This window comes from Aquarana catesbeiana, linkage group LG09 (genome assembly GCF_042186555.1).
Source record: "Aquarana catesbeiana isolate 2022-GZ linkage group LG09, ASM4218655v1, whole genome shotgun sequence".
NCBI lineage: Eukaryota > Metazoa > Chordata > Amphibia > Anura > Ranidae > Aquarana > Aquarana catesbeiana.
This window is the reverse complement of record NC_133332.1, coordinates 208190365-208199941: the sequence shown is the minus strand read 5'-3', so window position 1 is coordinate 208199941 and position 9577 is coordinate 208190365. Positions and strand designations below refer to the sequence as shown.

Genomic DNA, 9577 nt, shown 5'->3' with positions numbered 1-9577 from the left:
AAAAAAAAAAAAAGTGGTTGTGAACACACAAAGCACACTACGGAGTATCATATGGGCCTCTCTTCAGAGGAAGGGCACTTCCCAGACACCATCTTGGCACAAAAAAAAAAAAAAACGACAACTGACAGGGCAGGGCACACTCTGGTTCACCTAGCCAAAAAAAGGTCTAAAAGCCTGCAGGTCTCCACTGAATGTTTTGCAATGCAAAACATTAGCTTCCCAGCTATGGTAGCTGGGGACACAGAGGCTGACCCAGGGGGCTGGATCTTCATCAAAAGGGAAACGCCTTTTTAAGGCTTTGGGAAAGAAAGGCTTTCTCTCTGGCTCTGCCCACTCTTTCTTAATAGCTTCAGAAATAACAGAGTGTACTGGGAAATTGCGATTTTTGTGCTCGCTAAGCCCTGCATACATTTTATCATGCAGAGATAACTCCTTTCTTTCCTCCTCCAGACCCAGTGTGGTATAGATTGCTTTTAACAGGCCATCTACCTGTTCTAAAGACAATTTAAATCTTGAAGGTAAATTTTCTCCTTCCTCACCCTCATCAGAATCCTCAGATTGAGAGGGGGAATGTCCCTCTGGGGTAGGAGATGCCTCAGTCTCCATCACCGGGACTATAAGTGAGCCTTGGGAGGACTGTGAGGTAGTAGGCTGACTCAGGGATGGGTTTGCTAGGGAAGAGCGAAATGATTGAATAGTCGCATCAAGTTCCTTTTTAACTGATGCAATCAAGTCGCTGCAAGCGGAAGAAGCTTCTTCTTTAACTAGCAAATCAATACAAGCTTGACATAACGTCTTCTTCCATCCTTCAGGTAGCTTGGATTTACATGAAGGACATTTTCTTTTTGCCACTGGATCAGAGCTCTTGGCCTGCCATGAGACAAAAGAAACCATCCCAGTGAGACAACCTGTCCTATACCCAAGGATGCTCACCACAGGTGCACAGTAAGAGCTAACTGCTTTATGTGCCCAGACAGGCCCCTGCCACGAGAGAGAGAGAGAGAGAGAGAGAGAGAGAGAGAGAGAGAGAGAGAGAGAGAGAGAGAGAGAGAGAGAGAGAGAGAGAGAGAGAGAGAGAGAGAGAGAGAGAGAGAGAGAGAGAGAGAGACCACAGTACAGGGAAGACAGTATACAACTGCACCTTACCTGGGCCTTGCTGGTGCCTGTGCCACTCGCTGCCGCCATCGATTCCATCGAGGAGCGCTTGCTGTGTTTGTGTGGCTAAACGCCGGTTCCGGACTCCAATAGCGCCAGTCCAGAACCGCTAAATAAGCACCAGCCCCGTTCCTCCCCTTTCCCTCTGCGATTTCCGGAGGAAATGACGCCGCACGCCTGTTCTGTGGGCGCCGCCCCCTCCGGATGCCTCACTTCCGGCGGATGGAGCCCCGCTGCCATCCCCAATATGGTGGCGGTGCAATGAGCAACAGGCGGTGGACCTGAGAAAAAAAATATAGTAAAACGGCCACCGCCTGTCTTGCCGCCGCCTAGGAGCGATGCCCACGACAGTCGGACTCACCCTGAGCCCATATGAAGAGGGAGAGGGAGCCCAGCCAGCAGCACTTCACCTCAGCTGTGGAATGGGAGGAACAGCTCTCATGAGGTAAAAAGTGTTTGATGAAAAAAACCAGGAAACCTGAGCTCCCAGGACAGCACCTGAGAGCCCTGACTTCCCCACGAAGTGTTCCCTCCGGAGGAAACACAAAAACTGACAATGTGTGGAAAGGAGCCTCCTTTTAAAGTTTGGTGGAAGAGGTGTTTCCTGTTGGCAAGGGGAGGAGTCACTCTCTCAAGTGCTGTCCTGAAAGACGATAAGGGAAAATAGTGTTTTCCCCTGGAGACTCAAGTACTGTTATTTTAGTAGACAGTTTACATACTATAAAGTCAGACGGTAAGGGCAGCCATCTTGGACATGCCCATAGAATATACTAAAGCCAGTTTTAGACAGGAGCCAATTAGATTACCACCATATCTTGTGTGTGGGAGGAAACCCACACAAGGAAACGCCATGCAGATAGGGTCCCCACTGGGTTTTAACCTGAAGACCCCACTGAGGCAAGGCAGAATTGCTAACCAATAAGCCACTGTGCTGCTGGCCCCCCTGCACACATTGTGCAATGTGAGGCAGTGGGATTATAGAGGGAGGTGCCAATCAAATTGAATGAAATAGCATATCAATATGAATTAGCACCACAACTCATTTACCATGTCATGTGTCACCTGGCCCTGGAAACTGCACAACCATTGTAAAGATTGAGATTTTAGAGACCAAATTTGCACCCACTTTAAGGATTGAAAGAAACAAACAGCATTTGCAAAAATACTTTTATTAAAAAGGAAAAATAACACATTTTAAATTCCAGAAGATTCCAATACAATTAAATCTTAAAGAGCAATCTACAGGCAACACAAAGTGATCATACCTACCAATCCACTCCATGATAGTGATGATTCTACCTCAATTAGTAAAAAGGTGATACTCATGTTAAATAGTGTAACTAGACTGCTGCAAACACTGATAAGCAAATCCATGGCTAAAAAAGGTGCAATGAATAATAAAGTAATGGCGAAGCACTGTCAAGTGGTGTAAAAAAAAAAAAAAAAAAAAGTGTGGTCAATATGAAAATCAAAAACAAAATACACTTTACACACTTAAACTGTGCAGCAACTAAAATAATAGAGTGCTAAGTGACCACAGACATGCCAATCAAATATGTGCAGTGACTGGTGTAAACTGAAAAAGTCCAAGTGAAGACACAACGGTGTCAAAAATGAGAGACAAATTCCTTCTTCCAAACAAAGAATAAGGTGACTGGTGTCTCACAATTGAATTAATAAAAACGGACATGTAATCCACGAGCGTCAAGCTCGTCCATCTGTGTCACTTCTGGTGTGCCCATTGTCCAATCCCCTTTATCGATTCAATTGTGAGTAAAATAGTTTATAATAAACCTTTTTTTGAAATGTACTGCACTATTGGAGATCTTTGCGTATCACCACTGATGAGATTATTGAAGATGACCCCCAGGAGTCTGCAAGAGGAGGCCTTTCCATTTCCACGGATTTTTAAGCTGTGTTCACCATTGTAAACATCCCTGGAGGTGGGCAGAGATATCTGGACCCCTAGAGACCTTGTTTTTGAATTGGTCTATATGCTGTTACCTTGTAGCAGTAATCTGAGCAGCTAGAGAACACAGCAACTTCAAAGAAATGGACACAGTCACCTTATTTTTTGTTTGGAAGGAGGAATTCATGTATCATTTTTGACACCGTTGTGTCTTCACTTGGACTTTCAGTTTACACCAGTCACTGCACATATTTCGAATTGGCATGTCTGTGGTCATGTTGCACTTTATTTTAGTTACTGCACTATTTAATTCTCTCTCAAATAATTTTATGTTTGATTGAATGCATCCATTTTATTCATATTGCCCACACTTTAATATAACACCACTTGACAGCGCAACATCAGTGCTTTCTTATCCACCTCTATGGTTGCCACCCCAGAATCTACAAGCTTTTGATCTACTCGCCCTAAAGAAATGTCTCTTCATACAAGACTAACTGCCTACAAACAATGTTGCTACATTTGAGACTGTTTACCCCATCACAGCATACTGATCCCCACAGCTTCACTGCCAACACAGATCAGTCCTAGCATGTGGCTACTACCTATACAGCAGGCACCATGTGTAGACTATGGCCAAACCCTTAGTACCCATGGAGGGGAAGGAAAGCAGCAGCAAGGTCCAGGAGCCATGCACTTGTCCAACAGATGAAACCAGCTAAAACACCTGAGGAAGAAGAAGAGGACTATGTCAGAAAGGACTGGGGGGGGGGGGGGGGACGACACCGCAAGCACAACTTTAACAGATACATTTTAATATTGATATTTAACCACTTGTCATTTTGTGCAATTGCACGCTGATTGGACAGAGGGGGAGCCAATCAGAGGGTCCAGTGGCCACCCATGATCGTTCCAGAGGCAAAAACCAGTGGGCTGCCTATGTAAACAAGGAAGATCACCATTCTGACAGGGGAGAAGATAGAGTGTTCCTGCTAAGCAGGAACACCTATCTCTGTCTTCATCCAGCCAGCAAGCACCAGCTAGGCAAACAGTTAACCCTTTGATCACCCCCTGATGTTAACCCCATCACTGCCAGTGTCATTAGTATAGTAACAGGGCATATTTTTGATCACTGTAATAATGTCACTGGTTCCCATAAAAGTGTCAGTTAGGTGTCCGATTTTGACCGCCACAATCCTGCTATCAAAAAATAAAAATAAGGCACTGATCGCCGCCATTACTAGTAAAAAATACATAAAAACTGCCATAAAATCAGTTTGTACACACAATAAGTTTTGTGCAAACCAATCAATATACTGCTATTGGGATTTTTTTTTTTTTAACCAAAAACCATGTAGCAGAATATATATTGGCCTAAATGGATGAATTCAATAGGTTTTAAAGCCGAAAGTTTTTTTTTCTCAATATCACTACAAGTTAGGAATATGTACAAGTATAGTTGTAAAGGAGAGTTCTACTTTAACAGGATTTAAGGAGATAAACTATGGGAGCTGCCATTACAGCCTTATTGTTTAAAGCAGAGTTCCACCCATTTAAAAGTCAGTTACAAAAAGTGTAGCTGCTGACTTAATAATCAGACACTCACCCTGGGAAATTTTTCTAGAATCATCTTCTAACAGTGTATTTTTTCACTCAGTGAAGTCACTTTGCCCATTCTTGAAACTTAGGTTGCATTTTGACAGTTGGCAGTGACACCTGTCAATACACAGCCATACTGAGAGAATTTGTAGATTTTTTAACATTCATTCTGTAGGCTGAATGGAAGAAGATCTATACATGTGAGGTCAGCTTTAGGGTGTTTTTAGGTCAGGCCATTATGGCAGCAAGGCTTTGTCAAGTACTCACGGTCAAATGACCGCAACAGCCTTCGACCAGGCGATTCATCACAACTAGTAACCAACTCTAATTCTACAGCTAACAGATGTCTGGCTGGTAATCATTCTGAGTGCCCACATGTCTGGCACAGAGCGTAGACGCAGCCACAGTGTTCTATGCCACCTAATGACACAGACATGAAACCATGGCCATGTCTGCAACGCCTCTAGGGGCAAAACAGTGTACAGGGGGACAAACTTTAGGAGCCATTTACCTGCTCGACTGATGAAACCAAGGTGTAGAGACATACCTGGAAGAAAGAGCACAATGTCAGCATGCATTGGTGTGAACCGAGGCTTACACATCACTTCACAAATAAGAGCCACAGAACAGCAAACAAGCGCTACATTCATAATCCATTGTCTGGCTGGTAATCATTCTTAGTACCCACAGGTTGAGCACCACGCGTAGACACAGCCGCACTGCTCTCTGCCACCTAATGACACAGACATAAAACACCAATTATGTCTGCAACGCCTCTAGGGGCAAAACAATATGGAATGACGTTTCAGGTGATCCATACCTGCTCACTAATTTATCCTGGGATGGAGATCGTCATGAAATAAAAGAATCAGATGTTAATATCACAAGTGTTGGAAGGGTCGGCAAAGAGAGCCTACACCATTGTCCAATGACAGGCGTACTTTAGAGCTGAATTAAAGGGAATTTGTCACGTTGTTACTCTTGAAGGCTCACCACCCTCCCTCTTCCTCCTGATACTCATCTCCTATATGTTCCCTCGCAAACTGGTTTGTCTGAATGGTTGTGGGTCTAAACTCTGAATGGGCTTGGTCACTGTTGGAGCTTCCAGCTTAAAAACGATAGTAAAAAGATCCATTTACTAATGCATAAAAAATTGCCCTGTTCTTTTATTCCATGTGTATACAGAGGAGAGAGATTTTGTCTTACAGATCTTAACACAGTCCAGGTCTACACACCTATTTAAATGACTCCACCAACAAAGCAGCTGTGTTCAGATCTATAAATAAAAACAGCTTTTCAATGCACCTCTTACCTGCCTTTACCTAGCCCTTAGGGCGCGATGCCGCGCACCGACACCAATGGACCGGGCGCGATGCCGCGCACCGACACCAATGGACCGGGCGCGATGCCGCGCACCGACACCAATGGACCGGGCGCGATGCCGCGCACCGACACCAATGGACCGGGCGCGATGCCGCGCACCGACACCAATGGACCGGGCGCGATGCCGCGCACCGACACCAATGGACCGGGCGCGATGCCGCGCACCGACACCAATGGACCGGGCGCGATGCCGCGCACCGACACCAATGGACCGGGCGCGATGCCGCGCACCGACACCAATGGACCGGGCACGATGCCGCGCACCGACACCAATGGACCGGGCACGATGCCGCGCACCGACACCAATGGACCGGGCACGATGCCGCGCACCGACACCAATGGACCGGGCACGATGCCGCGCACCGACACCAATGGACCGGGCACGATGCCGCGCACCGACACCAATGGACCGGGCACGATGCCGCGCACCGACACCAATGGACCGGGCACGATGCCGCGCACCAAACTAGAGGGCCGTAGTTTGGCCCCTGAGCTAGATCATATCAGCAAGCTTACTTTTTTTCCTAGTTTATTATAGTAGTCCGTTCCGGCAGAAGACTCACCATCTCTGCAGGAACCCCTCGAGTATTTCCACCTTTCTCCTACATTACTGGGGGAATCTCACGCATGCAGATTAAAAGTAAATCAAGCCTTTGATTTTCAGCTTTGGGAAGTGATCTTTTCCTGATCGCTCTCACAGGACTACACTGCTATGCTGAAGAAATACAACAACAAAACTGGGCATGGATCTATATTGATCAGTGTGCCATGAAAGGGATTTACACAGCGCATGCGTGGGCGATATAATGGACAGAAGGAGCGGCAAGAGCTAAACAGGGCATTTTGACAAGTTCGATTATACAGAAATTGTGCCAATCTGTCCTCTAGAGTTTCCTACCACAAATGTGAGGGCAAGTAAGCTGGACATTTGTTTAGGTTTGGAGAAATATAATATATTTATATACTCTGCTGTAGCCTTCTGAGAATCCCCCATTGCCCATGTTCACCCATTTATTTCCTTCCTAATAAGCCCCACATGGGTACTCACCCAGTGCCCTACACCCCTCCGGCGGGCCTTGTACGAGTCACCGTTCTCTATGATTTCCTTCCATCCTCCCGGACCGCACGGGAAAAGGCAGCGTGCTCGGCAGCCAAGCTTTATATAGCCGTGTACGGAGCGCCGCAGGGACCAATCCGACCTGCAGTACCGCGATTCACCACTAGATGGCCGAGGTTCCCGGAGAGGTGAGAATCTGTTGCAAAGTATCAGTGATGGCTGCTGTGATGTCGATGGTCGGGACAGAATGATGAGGAGATTGAGCAGTAAAGCAATGCAGGTGTTCTATCAGAAAGCCGCTGTTTCGACAGATTGGGCGACCCGTCAAATTCGTCGACCCGTCAGAATGTGTAACGGAAGTGACGTTCCATAGCCGCCATCTTGCTACACTCTGCACTCCTCCATTAGTAAGGATATAACGAGACGGGGGAAAGCGGACATCTTGTTACACCCACCGGAGTTTTGCATTTTATACTTATTTTTAACAGTAAAGTGAGTTTATATAGTGAAATATAGTACTTAGAATTCCATCTGACTGGTTATATGTTGAATTTTAAAAGCAGTGAACTTCTGTCAGATTAGCAAATCTATGAGATGAGCAGACTTGCCGCTGCTTTTAAAATTCAACATCTAACCAGTCAGACGGAATTCTAAGTACTGTATTTCACTATATAAACTCACTTTACTGTTAAAAATAAGTGTAAAATGCAAAACTCCGGTGGGTGTAACAAGATGTCCACCTTCCCCCTTCTCAGTGTATCCTTACAATGGAGGAGTGCGGGGTGTAGCAAGATGTCGGCGATGGAACGTCATTTTTGTTACACATTCTGGTGTGTCCCCAAATCTGATGAAACACCGCTACCCATTAGAAAATGCAACCTTAAGTGACGTCCTGTCACGGCCATCTTGGTACACCCGCACTTGTCCGCAGTAAGCCTACAGTCTAAAGTCGCCAAACGGACATCTGTTTACACCCACTGGTGTCTTGCATTTCACACTTATTTTTACCATTAACTGAGCTTATATAATGAAATACAGAACTGAGAACTTTGTGACAGTTTTGACGTTGAATTTTAAAATCAGCGGTGTTCTGTCAGATTAGCAACCCTGTGAGATCAGCACGCTTGCTGATGCTTTTAAAATTCAACATCAAAAAAGTGTTATGGACTTCCAAATAATGTGTTTCATTATATAAGCTCAGTTTACTGGTAAAAATAAGTGTGAAATGCAAGACTTCAGTGGGTGTAAAAAGATGTCCGCTTCCTGCCTTCTGACTGTAGGCTTACTGCTGGTGAGGGCGGGGTGTACCAAGATGGCTGTACCGGAACGTCACTTCTGTTACATATTCTCATGGGTAGCGGCTTTCTGACAGGACACAGATGTTTCATCAGATTAGGCAACCCGTCAGATTTTGTAACGGAAGTGACGTTCCGTCATGGCCATCTTGGTACATCCTGCACTTGTCCACAGTAAGCCTACAGTTTGAAGTCGCCAAACGGACATCTTTTTACACCCACCAAAATCTTGCATTTCACACTTATTTTTACCAGTAAACTGAGCTTATATCGTGTAATACAGTATTCAGAAATCTGTGACAATGTTTTGATGTTGAATTTTAAAAGCAGCGGCAAGCCTGCTGATCAGGGTTGCAAACCACCAGTAAATTTACTGACAGTTTGTAAAAATCTGTGATTTTTTTTTACAGCTGCCAGTAAATATCAGGGACTGATAATTTCATGCTGTGTTTTTAAGTGTAAATCAAGCAAATTACTTTGTTCACGGTATTGGTGTTTCCATATCATGTTTATACTGTTCAAATATTCACTGTGTTAGTTTTCAGTAGGAGTTCTGTCATTTCTCAGGTTGCCAGTAAAAAATGTGCTCTGCTAGTTAATTTTCCCATGTCTTGTCAGTAAAAAATGCCGCGGGAGGTTGGCAACCCTGCTGCTGATCTCACAGGTTTGCTGATCTGACAGAACACCGCAGCTTTTAAAATTCAACCTAAAAACAGTGTCACGGACTTCTAAATACTGTATTTCACTATATAAGGTGAGTTTGTTGGTAAAAATAAGTGAGAAATGCAAGACTTCGGTTGGTGTAACAAGATGTCCGCTTGCCGCCTTCTCACTCTATCCTTACTGTGGACGTGTGCGGGGTGTAGCAAGATGGTGGCAACGGAACATCACTTCTGCTACAAAATTTGATGGGTCGCCTAATCTTACGAAACACCGGCTTTCTGACAGGATACAGGCAATGCAGCTCCTATGCACTAAGCTGGGCTGCTCTGCATTGTAATAAACTACATGTCCTTTTTTTCGCCCATTATGGTGTTAAGTCAGATTAGGCGACATTTTGTTACACCCACCGGAGTTTTGCATTTCACACTTATTTTTACCAGTAAACTCAGCTTGTGTAGTGAAATACACTATTTAAAAATCTGTCTGACTGTTTAGATGTTGAATTTTAAAAGCAGG

The 9577-nt window shown here is 45.0% G+C and overlaps 1 long non-coding RNA gene and 2 other non-coding genes across 3 annotated transcripts; all 3 read right to left on the bottom strand.

Annotated features, from left to right (window-relative positions):
• Positions 1–2308: 2308 nt before the first annotated feature.
• Positions 2309–7411, bottom strand: LOC141108220 (uncharacterized). Its single transcript, XR_012236028.1, has 2 exons — positions 5175–7411; positions 2309–3791 (listed from the first exon to the last, which is right to left on the bottom strand). It is a non-coding gene; the product is annotated as an uncharacterized lncRNA (long non-coding RNA).
• On the bottom strand, positions 5006–5137 carry LOC141109163 (small nucleolar RNA SNORA17). Its single transcript, XR_012236170.1, has one exon. It is a non-coding gene; the product is annotated as a small nucleolar RNA SNORA17 (small nucleolar RNA).
• LOC141109165 (small nucleolar RNA SNORA17) lies at positions 5319–5450 on the bottom strand. Its single transcript, XR_012236171.1, has one exon. It is a non-coding gene; the product is annotated as a small nucleolar RNA SNORA17 (small nucleolar RNA).
• Positions 7412–9577: the final 2166 nt, after the last annotated feature.